This window comes from Mobula birostris, chromosome 5 (assembly GCF_030028105.1).
Source record: "Mobula birostris isolate sMobBir1 chromosome 5, sMobBir1.hap1, whole genome shotgun sequence".
Lineage (NCBI taxonomy): Eukaryota > Metazoa > Chordata > Chondrichthyes > Myliobatiformes > Myliobatidae > Mobula > Mobula birostris.
In genome coordinates, this window is record NC_092374.1 from 112,780,039 (window position 1) to 112,795,681 (window position 15,643).

The 15,643-nt window shown below is 43.4% G+C and overlaps 1 pseudogene; it reads right to left on the reverse strand.

Moving 5' to 3' along the window:
• LOC140198397 (DNA annealing helicase and endonuclease ZRANB3-like) overlaps positions 1 to 15,643 on the reverse strand; it is a 64,383-nt pseudogene that overhangs the window by 14,107 nt on the left and 34,633 nt on the right.

Below are 15,643 nucleotides of genomic sequence, written 5' to 3' on the forward strand. Positions count from 1 at the left end.
GAAATGAGAGATGAACGGAATAAATATTTTGCATCCGTCTTCACTGTAGAAGATATCAGCAGTATGCCTGAAATTTGAGTGTTGGGGGGGTTAGAGGTGAGTGTCATTGCTACTACTAAGGAGAAGATGCTTAAGAAGCTGAAAGGTCTGAAGGTAGATAAGTCACCCGGATCAGATGGATTATACTCCATGGTTCTGAACGAGGCAGCGGAAGAGATTGTGGAGGCATTATCAATAAACTTTAAAGAATCACTAGTTTCTGGAATGGTTCCAGGTCACTGGAAAATTGCAAATGTCACTCCACACTTTAAGGAGGGAGAGAGGCAGAAGAAAGGAAATTACAGGCCAGTTAGCCTAACCTCAGTGGTTGGGAAGAAGCTGCAGTCTATTATTCAAGATGAGGTTTCAGGGTACTTGGAAGTGCATGATAAAGTAGACCAACATCAACATGGCTTCCTAAAGGGGAAGCCTTGCCTGACAAATCTGTTGGAAATCTTTAACAAAACGAAAGGCAGGATAGACAAAGGAGAGTCAGCAGATGTTGGTCATTTGGATTTCGAGAAGTCAGTTGACAAGGTGCCATACATGAGGCTGCTTAACAAGATAAGAGCCTCTGATACTGCAGGAAAGACACTGGAACGGATAGGTTGGCTGAGTGGCAGGAGGCAGGAGGCAGGGTTGAAATAAAGAGGGCTGATTCTGGTTGGCTGCCGATGATAAGTGGTGTGCTGCAGGGGTTGGGATTGGGGAACGCTCCTTTTCACATAACACGTCAGCAACTTGGATGATGGAATTGATGGCTTTGTGGCCAGGTTTGCAGACATTACGAAGTTATGTGGAGGGGCAGGCAGTTTGAGGAAGCAGAGAGTATGTAGAAGGACTTGGAGATTATATTAATGGGCAAAGAAGTGGAAAATACATAGAATACATAGAAAACCTACATCACAATACAGGCCCTTCAGCCTACAAAACTGTGCCGGACATGTCCTTACCTTAGAAATCACCTAGGGTTACCCATAGCCCTCTATTTTTCTAAGCTCCATGTACCTATCCAGGAGTCTCTTAAAAGACCCTATTGTATCCGCCTCCACCACTGTTGCCGGCAGCCCATTCCACGCACACACCGCTCTCTGTGTAAAATAAACTTGCCCCTGACATCTCCTCTGTACCTACTTCCAAGCACCTTAAAACTGTGCCCTCTCATGCTAGCCATTTCAGCCCTGTGGAAAAAGCCTCTGACTATCCACACGATCAATGCTTTTCATCATTTTATACACCTCTGTCAGGTCGCCTCTCATCCTCCGTTGCTCCAAGGAGAAAAGGCCAAGTTCACTCAACCTATTGTCATAAGGCGCGCTCCCCAATCCAGGCAACATCCTTGTAAATCTCCTCTGCACCCTTTCTATGGTTTCCACATCCTTCCTGTAGTGAGACGATCAGAACTGAGCACAGTACTCCAAGTGGGGCCTGACCAGGGTCCTATATAGCTGCAACATTACCTCTCGGCTCCTAAACTCAATCCATGATTGATGAAGGCCAATGCACCGTATGCCTTCTTAACCACAGAGTCAACCTGCGTAGCTGATTTGAGTGCCCTATGGACTCGGACCTCAAGATCCCTCTGATCCTCTACACTGCCAAGAGTCTTACCATTAATACTATATTCTGCCATCATATTTGACCTACCAAAATGAACCACTTCACACTTATTTGGGTTGAACTCCATGTGCCACTTCTCAGCACAGTTTTGCATCCTATCAATGTCCTGCTGTAAACTCTGACAGCCCTCCACACTATCCACAACACCCCCAACCTTTGTGTCATCAGCAAATTTACTAACCAATCCCTCCACTTCCTCATCCAGGTCATTCATAAAAATCATGAAGAGCAGGGGTCCCAGAACAGGTCCCTGAGGCACACCACTGGTCACTGACCCCCACACAGAATATGACCCATCTACAACCACTCTTTGCCTTCTGTGGGCAAACCAGGTCTGGATCCACAAAGCAATGTCCTCTTGGATCCCATGCCTCCTTACTTTCTCAATAATCCTTGCATAGGGTATCTTATCAAATGCCTTGCTCCAAATGTTCATAAATCCTGCCTCTCAGGATCTTCTCCATCAACTTACCAACCACTGAAGTAAGACTCACTGGTCTATAATTTCCTGGGCTATCTCTGCTCTCTCTTTTGAATAAGGGAACAACATCCGCAACCTCCAGAACCTCTCCCGTCCCCAAAGATCATCACCAGAGGCTCAGCAATCTCCTCACTCGCCTCCCACAGTAACCTGGGGTACATCTCATCCGGTCCCGGTGGCTTATCCAACTTGATGCTTCAGCACATCCTCTTTTTTAATATCTACCTGCTCAAGCTTTTCAGTCCAATGCAAGTCATCCCTACAATCGCCAAGATCCTTTTCTGTAGTGAATACTGAAGCAAAGTATTCATTAAGTACCTCTGCTATTTCCTCCGGTTTTCCACTGTCACACTTGATCGGTCCAATTCTCTCACGTCTTATCCTCTTGCTCTTCATATACTTGTAGAATGCCTTGGGGTTTTCCTAAATCCTGTCCGCCAAGGCCTTCTCATTGCTCCTTCTGGCTCTCCTAATTTTATTTTTAAGCTCCTTCCTGTTAAACTCATAATCTTCTAGACCTCTATCATTACCTAGTCTTTTGAACCTTTTGTAAGCATTTCTTTTCTTCTTGACTTGACTAGCCTTTGTACACCACGGTTCCTGTACCCTACCATCCTTTCCCTGTCTCATTCGAACATATTTATGCAGAACTCCATGCAAATATCCGCTGAACATTTGCCACATTTCTTCCCTATGTTTCCCTGAGAACATCTGTTTCCAGTTTATGCTTCCAAGTTCCTGCCTGATAGCCTCATATTTCCCCTTACTGCAATTAAACGCTTTCATAACTTGTCTGTTCCTATCCCTGTCCAATGCTATGGTGAGGGGGATAGGAACATTTATTTTTCAACATATACAGCTCTCGTTACATGCACATGCATTTCAACTCTGAGTGATTATGCAGAAAGTTTGAAGTTAATAACTCATCTCCTTCTACCTTCAGCGACAAATTTATCAATCACCCCTGCTGTGGACCACTTTCTGGAGGTCCAAGACGCCGACTTCTACAAAAAAGGGATCCATATGCTCCACGACTGCTGGACTAAGTGTGTAAATGTAGGAAAAATAAATGTGCTAGGTTTTCTAAAATTGACTCCTTCTATCTTAGGCCACGAACTTATCAATCACCCCTCATAATGTAGGGAAATGGAATATAGTGTACAGAAATTAAAGGTGGAATAAATAAAGATGTTGACTATTTTTATAACAGGGAGAAAATTCAAAAATCAGATGTGCAAAGGGACTTGGGATTCCTTATGCAGGATTCCCTAAAGGTTAACTTGCAGGTTGATTTGGTGATGAGGAAGGCAAAACCAATGTTAGCATTCATTTCAAGAGACTAGAATACAAAAGCAAGGATGTAATGCTGAGACTTTATAAGGTATTGGTTAGATTGCACTTGGAGTATTGTGAATAGTCCATTTAGAACAAAGATGAGAAGGAATTTCTTTAGCCAGAGGGTGCCAAACCTGTGGAATTTAACGGCACAGTTGGCTGTGGAGGCCAATTCATTGGGTATATTTAAAACAAAGGTTGATAGGTTCTTGGTTAGTCAGGGCATCAAAGTTTATGGGTAGAAGGCAGGAGAATGAGGTTGAGAGGGGAAATAAATCGGCCATGCTGGAGTAAACTTGATGGGCCGAGTGGCCTATTTCTGCTTCTATACCTTATGGTCAAGTGATATCAGATAACAGGGTGTGGTATCAGATGGACACAAATCATTGTGCACAGATGACTGTTCTGTCCTTTATGTTAGTGTTAATGTTTTTAATTAATCTCACCCGCCTGTTCCTTCACTACATTCTAGAAGTTATTTGATGTTTATCCCACACTCCTTTGAAAATCCTATCAAATTGACTTCCATCCACTCTGAATTGTAATTACCACCAGTGAGAATAAATATTTTCCCATGATTCCCAGTCCCCTTGCTTGTTGTTTCCTCAGAGCAGAAATAGTTTTTTTTACTTTAAACTGTCGTTCTGGTAGAGAAAGAATGGGCATCAGAATCAGGTTCAATATCAAATTCTCAAATGTCATGAGGGTTGTTGTTCTGTGGCAGTAGTAAATGGCAATACATAGTTTAAAAAACAATAAGGTACAATAAGAAGTATGTATAAATAATCAAACTAAGTAAGTAGTACAAAAATAGAGGGAAAAACAGTGGATTCTGGTTAATTGGGACACATTGGGGCCAGTACATTTCGGCCCAATTAAGTGGCTGCCCCAATTAGTCGAAGTTTCATGGAAATAGTTAAAAAAAGACAAACTACTGTTTGACTGAGTGGTAAATTAGGTATTTAAATGAAATACAGAACAAATGAGAGCACTATCAACACTGCTGAGGTTGTCCATTGTACCTGGTGATGGGGCAATTCCACTCTCTTGGCCTCAGTCCAGGTCCAGTGGTACAACTGGACGTCACAACGGGGGTCTTCCCTGGTTACAGTGGATGACCATGACTTTTTCTGTGCCTCGTCATGCTCTTCAGTCTCAACATAATGAAGCAGAACCGCCTTTCTGACCATTGGATCTCACTGTAGGTCTCATCCGTTCAGTCCAATGGTGTTGTCTTCGCATTCTAGGACAGGCATATCCCTATCTCACTGGGGCATGACACCCACCAGCCCCCTTTACCTGCTTTAGCCTGCCTGTCGAAGCATTGTATCAGGGGTATGGCCCCAGTCACAGGCAAACAGCTACGTTGGGCCAAAGGCGAGAGCTGGGTGTCCACTGGAGACCAAAGGTAACATTCAAGATGATTGTTACTACAGTCAAATTCTTTGTAGTGCCTAACTTGTTGAAGTAGTGAAATCCTTTCATTTTCATTCTTGGCCATTTTTGACATTTCCAACTCCATAAGACCATAAGACATAAGAGTTTAATTAAGCTGTTTAGCCAAGTGAGTCTGTTCTGCCATTTCATCATGTCTGATCCATTTCCCTCTCAACCCCATTCTCCTGCCTTCTCCCCATAACCTTTCACACCCTGACTAATCAAGAACCTATCAGTCTCTGCCTTAGATACACACATGACCAGGCCTCCACAGAACTGCCTATGGCAACAAATTCCAAAGAATCACTACCCTCTGGCTAATTCCTCCTCATCTCTATTCTGAATGGACGTCCCTGTATTCTGAGGCTGTGCCCTCTCATCTTAGACTTTCCAACCATAGGAAACATCCTCGCCATATCCACTCTAACTAGGCCTTTCAACATTCAATTGGTTTTATTGAGATCCCCCCATCATTCTTCTAAATTCCAATGAGTAAAGGCCCAGAGGCATTAATCGCTTCTCATATAATAAGCCATTTATTCACAGAATCATTCTCATGAACCTCCTCTGAACCCTCTCTAACGTCAGCACATTCTTTCTTAAATAAGGGGACCTAAACTGCACACAATACTCCAACCAAGGACTCACCAGTGCTTCATAAGGCCTCAGGATTATGTCCTTGCTGTTATATTCTAGTCCACTTGAAAATGAATGCTAACATTGTGTTTGCCTTCCTCAACCACTCTCCAAGTACTCAGAAACCATATCCTTAACAATCGACTTCAACATCTTCCAACCACCAAAGTCAGGCTAACTGGCCTATAATTTCCTTTATTCTGTTTTCCTCTCTTCTTAAAGTGTGGAGTGACATTTGCAATTTTCCAGTCCTCTGGAATCATTCCAAAATCTAGTGATTCTTGAAAGATTATTATTAATGCCTCCACAATATCTTCGGCTACCTCTTTCACAGCTGTGCAGTGTAGTCCATCTGGTGCAGCTAATTTATTAATCTTCAGACCTTTCAGCTTCCCAAGCACCTTCTCCTTAGTAATAGCAACTGCCCCTTGACACTCCTGAATTTCTGACATACCTTCCAAAGTGAAATCTGACTCAATCTGTTCATAGACATATTTTTTACTTGCAAGGAAAAACACCTCCACTCTTCATGGATGACAGGCTGCTTCTGATTTACAGTTTACAAATTTCATTTTTTATACAGGTATTCTTTAGCTGCTAACTGTTCTAGAGGTCAACTCCTCCACTGCAGTATAGCTGCAGTACTCAATACCACACAGTATATTAATCTCCCTTAGTTTCACAATGAACAATGATCAGGACATCACATGCCTCTTGCCACATCACACACTTAGCAAAGCACTCTGGGATTATACAGGTTCCATTTTGTCACATTGCAAGATTAAGTACATAAGAATATTGGTTTTGAATATATTTCCACGCTACATACACAATAAGGCTACAAGAGCAGTCAGGGGCTCAGAATCATGCAGCGAGAAACTCTTCCTCTTAACTTTTCAAAGCCTATTTACTATATACAAAGCTCAAATCAGGAGTCAAGTCAAACTTATGGCCCAAGTTTCCATTTTCAACCTCACTGCTCTAGGACATAGCTCGTTTAGACTGGACAACTTGCTACATAGTGGATGGCTCCCTTTGGAATTTCTCCTTCTTCTTGGTTGCTATCATATCCAATATCACTATGGCCTTCTCTTTTAATGTTTGATTTATTACAGACTCTCTCCAGAGAAGTCATATGCAAGTAATGGCAACCCAAACTATAGTATCTCAGCTATGGCCTCAATCCTGTGACTGTGTGGGTTTTCTCTGGGTGCTCCCACGATCCAAAGATGTACCAGTTGGTAGGTTAATTGGTCATTACAATTTTCCCCGTGAACCAGGGGTTTGGTGGGCGGCATCGCTCAATGGGCCAGAGCTGTCTATTCAGCAATGTATCGCAATAAATAAATAAATGACGACACTCTTTGGAATGAGTTATTTTTTTGCTGAAATCTGATAGTTTCCTATTCCCTATGTCCCTCTTATTCAGTTTTCTAGATCTTTATTATTTTCTAAATGCAGCTTGGATTGCTACTGCATTAAGAACCTTGTTGCATTAAAAGGTTTTGTGTTCCTCTCTCTGCCACATTTTAACTCCTGTTTTTGGGGCAGCCTGAAAATTATAGTTGTAGCTGCCTTTCCCTTTTGTGAGAATCTGTTTCTGATATGAATTGTACGTTATCAATAACTGCATTGTTGCCTCTTTTAAAGTGTTGATTTCTTACTTCCTCTATCAAAAGACTGTTACCTGGGCCAGAACCATTTTCATTAAAATTTAATCAAACATTTTCAAAATTATTTCAAAATACGCCAAGTTTCAAAACTGAATAACGTTGGACGGTACAGCACAGGAACAGGCTGTTTGGCTCACAATCGAACTAATTAAATTAGTAATCAAATGGCCAAATAACCTAATCCCTTCTGCCTACATGATGTCCATATTCTCCCATTTTCCTCACATTCATGTGCCTATTTAAACATCTCTTAAAAGACCCTAATAAATCTGTTTTAGCACCACCCCAGGATGCACAATCCAGGCACCCACCACTCTGTAAAAAAACTTGGTACTCACGTCTCATTTGACCTTTCACCTTACATGCATGCCTCTGGTATTAGAAACGCATGCCCTCTGGTATTGGAAAAACCTCTGGACTCGTAAAGAATAATTTTCCACATAGACATCAGAAATTATCAATGCCAAAGTACACATAGCCACTATTGTTGTTGCCCTCATCTACACCTCCTCCATTTCCCAGACGTCCGTGCTCACCCCACCTTCCCACCGATTTAGGAGTGATAAAATTCCTCTTGTCCTTACCTACCACCCAGTGAGCCTCCTCATCCAACACACCATCCTCTGCAACTTCCACTAATTCCAAAGAGATCCTACCACTAAACGCATTCTTACATCCGCTCTCATCTCCACTTTCCGCAAGGATCATGCCCTCCATGATTCCCTTGTCCATTCATCCCTCCCTGCTCATCTCAAATCAAAATCAAATCAGATCAAGTTTAATTATCATTCAAACCATACACAAATATGGCTGAACAAGACAGTGTTCCTCTGTGGATAGGGTGCAAAACATTCAAAATAGTGAGTAATTTCATTCAAAATAGCAAGCAATGAGACATATTCACTCAAAAAAAACATACATACAGTCCAAGAGCCTGAGCAACGATGTCCGGTAATGGATGGTACAGTCTCCCAGCAGTGTGCAGACGCGTGCAACCCAACCTGTTATCCCACTGCTCGAACACTGGAGGGCAGCACTGATGCGCAAGGCTGGGCCCCAGCCTAGTATGAATGCCACGCTGTAATGCTTCTCACCTGGTCTGCAGTAGCAGACAAGCTTGAGGCTCAAGGCTTGGTCCTCAATACAACTGAGGCTACACAGCTCCCATGTTGTTTTTCCCTCTACCAGACAAGGGTAACCCCAGGTCTGCAGCCGCAGAGTCTTGCGGTTGCAAGTGAAGTGTCCGAGGCAATCAAATCAACATGTTTATACCGCACTGACTTCAACGATTTCAACTCACGGGCAGCTACACAGTCTGCAACCAAATCGGCTCCTCTGTACACAATCCAGCTTCTCCGATATGCCAACCATCTCCTTTCCCGATATCCCGATCGGCTCCTTCTCCAACATCCCATCCAGCTCCGCCGCTGACAACAGTCCAGCCGCTCCAATCACTGAGCGGCCCTGGTGTGGAGGGGCCCTGCAATATTCAAAGTTCTTGGAGTATATTTGTCTTTGGATCAGAAAATTCTAATTTTACAAAGAAAACGGCACCCTTGGTTGGCCCCCGAGAGGCTGTCACATTCGTACGTGCCGCCATCTCACTGGAATCTTCCCTCCCAGCACTTAACCCCGCAAGCAGCCTAGGCACTAAATTTTCCCTCCCTCACCTCCATCTGGTGCCCCACAAAGTCCAATGAGGCCATCCTTCACCTGCAAATCTGCTGCAGTTGTCTATTGTACCTGGTGCTCCTGATATACCCTCTCTACATTGGCTAAACCCACCGTAGATGTGGGCACCGCTTCCTCGAGCACCTCCTCGCCATCTGTCAAGTGGCAGAACTTCCCAGTGGCCAAACATGTTAATTCCAACTCTCATTCCAACACAGCCCCCTCTTGAGGCTATCCTCAGGGTGGAAGAGCAACACCTTATATTCCGTCTGGGTAGCCTCCAACCTGATGGCATGAATATTGATCTCTCCTTATGTTGACTTATTTCCTCCCCCCCCCTTCTATTCCTTTCTCTGGGTACTTACCTCTTCTCACCTGCCTATCACTTCCCCATGGTACCCTTCTCCTTCCCTCTCTCTAATGATCCATTTTCCTCTCATATCAGCCATTTACCTTTCCCATCCTCCTGGCTCCACCTGCCACCTTCTAGCTATCCTCTTTCCCCTCCCCCACCCTTTTATTCTGGCCATTTCCCCTTCCTTTCCAGTCCTGACGAAAGCTCTCGGCCCAAAACGTCAACTGTTTATTCCTCTCGGTGGAGCAGCATGACCTGCTGAGCTCGCCCAGCATTCTGCACGCTTCGCTTCGGATTTCCAGCATCTGAAGAATTCCTTGTGCACACAACCTGTGCTGGCTTTTGACAGATGATACCAACATTACTGATCTACTTGTCCTTCCATTAGAAACAATTTTAAACCACTGAAGCCCATTTTTCCTGCCTCATTCAATACTGCTTTATTGTAGCATTGTCTTCCATTCCGTTGTGATAAGAGAATCCAGTTGAGTATGTGATGCAGTCATTTATTTTGGACTGCCTCAGATAGACTGAAGGAAGAGGTTGGGAGGACCAATTGTAAATTTGTAAACTCCAGTGACTCTGGGCAAAAACCCATGGCAAGATGGCAGGAGAACATTGAGCTGTTCAAACACAACACATACCCAGTTCTGTGAGTCTTTCATCTGATTCCAAAAATTATTCTCTGCCAAATAATTAAATCCATCACTCATGAATGTAATCTTGTGCAGAGAGTATGTCAAAATCTATGTAAAATTATTACACACAAAGAACATAACTGATCACGTGCTTAAGAAGGAGGTGCATTTCCAACTGTCCTTCAATTAACTTAATTTTTTTGCATATGAATTTGGCTCAATACAACATTGGCAAGCCAGATTTACATTGATATATCACAGGTATTAAGGGAGAATTAGTAGATATTAAACATCCTAAAACCATAAGGTCAGCTGGTGGAGCAGTGACATCAGTGCCGGACTCCGGAACGTAGGTTCCCGGGTTCGAATCCAGTTGGGCCGCTCCCGAGTACGCTTTCCATCCGTGCCGGGTTGAGTGTTGAGCTCGCAACTCGACCTCGTAAAATAAAGAAAAATACAGCAAAATGTCTGTGCGAGGAGAGGTGCCTTTCGATTCACGTCTTGTAAGGCATGAAAATGCCCGACACTGGCCTCTCAGGCCTGAGTCGACGTCATCCTCATCATCATCATCATTAAGACCATGAAAGACACTACATAAATGCATTTTTTAACCCTGTGAATTTGTTCATTGTTATTCACTTCAATTGTTCGCATGATTTTATATTTTTTTCTTTATTTCTCTTGGCGTCAATTGTTGGTCCTTTATTTTTACTGTTATTTTTTAATTGGGTTCTTTTGGGTTTCTTACTTTGAGGCGACTTGCGAGGAAGCAAGTCTCAAGGTTGTATAATTTATACATTCTTCAATAATAAATGTGCTCAAATCCTGAATTAATGAAGTATGAAGATACATTATTGCTCTGTACCTACAGCAGTAGTGTAATTTTGGTAATAAGGTGAAGGTAGTTTACTTGCAAGATACCTTAGATTCTATCACAGCCTCTGTGAAAGCCTTCAGCATGGTCAAATGATAAGCAAAAACTAAGCATTTCAGTTTCTCGTTTTCCAGCGTTATTTTAATGTCATCTTTCACTGGTCCTGCCTAAAGCAGAAACATGTTTAAGTCTGCTTATTATTAATACAGATAAATATCACAATGATGAATATTAAGATAATTCCATAAATCTACCCAAAACCACCAGGCAATTACACAATTAGTCAATAAAATGCTATTTAATGAAATAAGGAATTCAAATCAAATATTTAAACTAAGTTAGCTGATTGATAATCACAGCTTTATGAACAAGTATTTTACATTCCACATCATTATGTGATGTGCAGTTCATCTGTGCTATGCTTAAGTCAAGTAACGAGTCTGAATAACTTGCGATTTATAAAAGAAAATGCCTGCTATGGAAATCAATGAATAAGATGTAAGTATTATTTCCATATAAATAAGCATTAAAAACATAACAAACCATATCACAGGAATAACATGAAGGGATACACAATAATACTTTAGGTATTCAGAGAGTCACCAATATAACTGAGATATATATTCTTACGTCTAGTTATACAAATCACTAAATTTGTTTACAAATGAAGTTCAAAATCAATTGAAGTGCTTCTAAAATGGCACCAGTTTAATCGATAATCCGTTACTAACTTAGGCGAAGATTGCTTGTGTGACCCTCAGGCTCGGCCAGCAGGTGCTCGTCTAGGGGAAGGCAACTCCTGGCCCTGCCAAACTGAGAAATCTCGCTTGTGTGGATGCTGCGTGATGTGTTGCCCGGTTACAAATCCGTGCCACAAAATATCAGATAGTACACCATATGCAATTAGCTGATTGAACTTTATAAATCTTAATCTGAATATAGGGCTAGTAAAGAAAATAAAAAGAAAAAGGGCCCATTTTAAGGAAAAAGTCAAAAGTGCACGTTGGAGCTCACTGATACGGCCATTCATCAACCATCAACCTCCTCCGAGCGTCACTGACCTTCGGACCCTCACTCCCGGTCCACTCCATCCGGTGCTCTTCCAGCTCCCTCCACACCTGTCTTCCTTCTTCTCCTCTCACCGACCAAAAACCCGTGAAAATCTCTCCTCCAGACTCACCAGAAACAACAACATTTCTCTCATTGGATAGTGCACACATTCCAAGCTCTGTTATCTCCATCATAACCCACACATTGCTGCCATGGAGAAATCATTACATTAGCAGTGGAACATTACAGTGCATTACATTCTCCCCCTACCAAATTTAGTCATGTCCTCATGTCTTTGAGATAATTTGCCAACCCTTCCGGCAAAACACAAAGTCCAGTCCAGGTGTAAAAGGCAGTGACATAGCTCCCTTAAACGGTAGGGGTCACTCTCTGTTCCACTGGTGCTACATAGGCCAGCCTACAGGGTGGTCTCCTAATTCTCTGAGACCTCCGCACCCCCTCATCTAACTCTTCAGGTTCAAACACTACTGGGGGTACTTCCGGTCTACCTGGCGAGGCCTCCCCTGCATCTTGGAGACCTCTGTCCCACAGCCAAACCCCGCTTCCTCCCCTGTGGAATCCCGCAGCAACCCAGGCTGCCCACAGATAGACCCCCCCCCAACTTCACCCGTCTCAATTGGAGAAGGGCTAGAAGTCTCTTCCTCAATCAATGGGGAGTTAGCGAAAAACAGCATATACCACACATCCAGGTCCTCATCCTCCGAATCAGTATCCCTCTCAGGGGTGGGGGCCGGCCTAACCTCGCCTGTTGGGGGCCCGGTAGTCCCCCTGCGTTTCCGTAGAGTCCTCTTACTAGGTGTAGGCTCCAAGTTAAGCTCTGGGTCAACCTGCACCCCTTGTCCCAGGGGCAACAGGTGGTTCCAATGGAGAACCTTGACAGGCCCATTCCCATCCTCTGGTTTCACCTGGAAAACTGGTAGGTTTGGCAACTGACTCTCCACCACATAGGGTGTGGCCACCCATCGGTCAGCCAACTTGTGCATTCCAGGTAGCCCCAAATTCCTCATGAGAACTCAATCTCCCGGCATCAGTTGGGAGAACCTAACCTATTGATCAAACCTTCTTTTATTCCCTTGATTCTACTTGGCAGCCGGGACCCCAGCTAATTTATAAGCCTTTTTCAACTCTCTTCTCATGTCAGACACATATTTCAGATAAGTCTTCTGTGGTAAGTCACCCTCATCAGTCCCAAAACAAAAGTCAATGGGCAACCTCACCTCACACCTAAACATCAGATAATATGGCGAGTACCCAGTAGCTTCATTTCGCATACAGTTGTAACAGTGAACCAGATGCCCAGTATATTTGGCAGGGGGATTGGAACCAGAATGATAGAGCGGAGGAAGGGGAAAACATAAATAAATCTAAGATAGTGAGCAGTAAAGATGTCAGGAAAGACAGGTAGGTGATGGGGCAAATTTGTAGCCATTGGGATGAGTTGCAGTGCAATAAAGTTGCAGTGAAATCAAAGCAAAAAGTATCAAATACTGGTCTTAAGGTGTTGTACTTAAATGCACGCAACATAAGGAATAAGGTGGATGATCTTGTCGTACAGCCACAGATTGGCAGGTATGATATTGTGGCCTTCACTGAGACCTGGCTAAAGGGTGCATGTCTCTGGGAGCTGAACGTCCAAGGATACATGGTGTATCAGAAGGATAGGAAGGTAGGCAGAGGGGAAGGTGTGGATCTATTGGTAAGAAATGATATTAAATCATTAGAAAGAGGTGATATAGGATCGGAAGGTGCAGAATCTTTATGGGTTGAGCTAAGAAATAGCAGGGGTAAAAGGACCCTGATGGCAGTTATTTATAGGCCTCCAAACAGCTGCAGCGATGTGGATTACAAATTACAACAGGAAATAGAAAAGGCTTGTCAGAAGGGAAGTGTTATGATAATTGTGGGGGATTTTAACATGCGAGTGGATTGGGAAAATCAGGTCAGCACTGGATCTCAAGAGAGAGAATTTGTAGAATGTCTGCGAGATGACTTTTTAGAACAGCTTGTTGTTGAGTCCACTAGGGGATCGGCTGTACTATATTGGGTATTGTGTAATGAACCAGAGGTGATTAGAGAGATTGAGGTGAAGGAACCCTTAGGAGACAGTGATCATAACTTGATTGAGTTCACTGTGAAATTAGAAAAAGAGAAGCTGAAATCTGATGCGTCGGTATTTCAGTGGAGTAAAGGAAATTACAGTGGCATGAGAGAGGAACTGGCCAAAGTTGACTGAAAAGGGACACTGGCGGGAAAGACAGCAGAGCAGCAGTGGCTGGAGTTTATGCGAGAAATGAGTAATGTGCAAGACAGGTATATTCCAAAAAAGAAGAAATTTTTCAGTGGAAAAAGGATGCAACCATGGTTTTAAACATGGACATGGAAAATAGGTGCAGGAGTAGGCCATTCGGCCCTTCGAGCCTGCACCGCCATTTATTATGATCATGGCTGATCATCCAACTCAGAACCCTGCACCAGCCTTCCCTCCATACCCTCTGATCCCCGTAGCCACAAGGGCCATATCTAACTCTCTCTCAAATATAGCCAATGAACTGGCCTCAACTGTTTCCTGTGGCAGAGAATTCCACAGATTCACCACTCTCTGTGTGAAGAAGTTTTTCCTAATCCCAGTCCTAAAAGGCTTCGCCTTTATCTTCAAACCATGACCCCTCGTTCTGGACTTACCCAACATCAGGAACAATCTTCCTGCATCTAGCCTGTCCAATCCCTTTAGGATTTTATATGTTTCAATCAGATCCCCCTTCAATCTTCTAAATTCCAATGAGTACAGGCCTAGTTCATCCAGTCTTTCTTCATATGAAAGTCCTGCCATCCCAGGAATCAATCTGGTGAACCTTCTTTGTACTCCCTCTATGGCAAGGATGTCTTTCCTCAGATTAGGGGACCTAAACTGCACACACTCCAGGTGTGGTCTCACCAAGGCCTTGTACAACTGCAGTCGTACCTCCCTGCTCCTGTACTCGAATCCTCTTGCTATAAATGCCAGCATACCATTCGCCTTTTTCACCGCCTGCTGTACCTGCATGCCCACTTTCAATGACTGGTGTATAATGACACCCAGGTCTCGTTGCACCTCCCCTTTTCCTAATCGACCACCATTCAGATAATAATCTGTTTTCCTATTTTTGCCTCCAAAGTGGATAACTTCACATTTATCCACATTAAATTGCATCTGCCATGAATTTGCCCACTCACCCAACCTATCCAAGTCACCCTGCATCCTCTTAGCATCCTCCTCACAGCTAACACTGCCGCCCAGCTTCGTGTCATCCACAAACTTGGAGATGCTGCATTTAATTCCCTCATCCAAGTCATTAATATATATTGTAAACAACTGGGGTCCCAGCACTGAGCCTTGCGGTGCCCCACTAGTCACTGCCTGCCATTCTGAAAAGGTCCCGTTTATTCCCACTCTTTGCTTCCTGTCTGCCTACCAATTCTCTATCCACATCAATACCATACCCCCAATACTGTGTGCTTTAAGTTTGCACACTAATCTCCTGTGTGGGACCTTGTCAAAAGCCTTTTGAAAAACCAAATATACCACATCCACTGGTTCTCCCCTATCCACTCAACTAGTTACATCCTGAAAAAATTCTATGAGATTCGTCAGACATGATCTTCCTTTCACAAATCCATGCTGACTTTGTCCGATGATTTCACCGCTTTCCAAATGTGCTGTTATCATACCTTTGATAACTGACTCCAGCAGTTTCCCCACCACCGACGTTAGGCTAACCGGTCTATAATTCCCCGGTTTCTCTCTCTCTCCTTTTTTAAAAAGTGGGATTACAT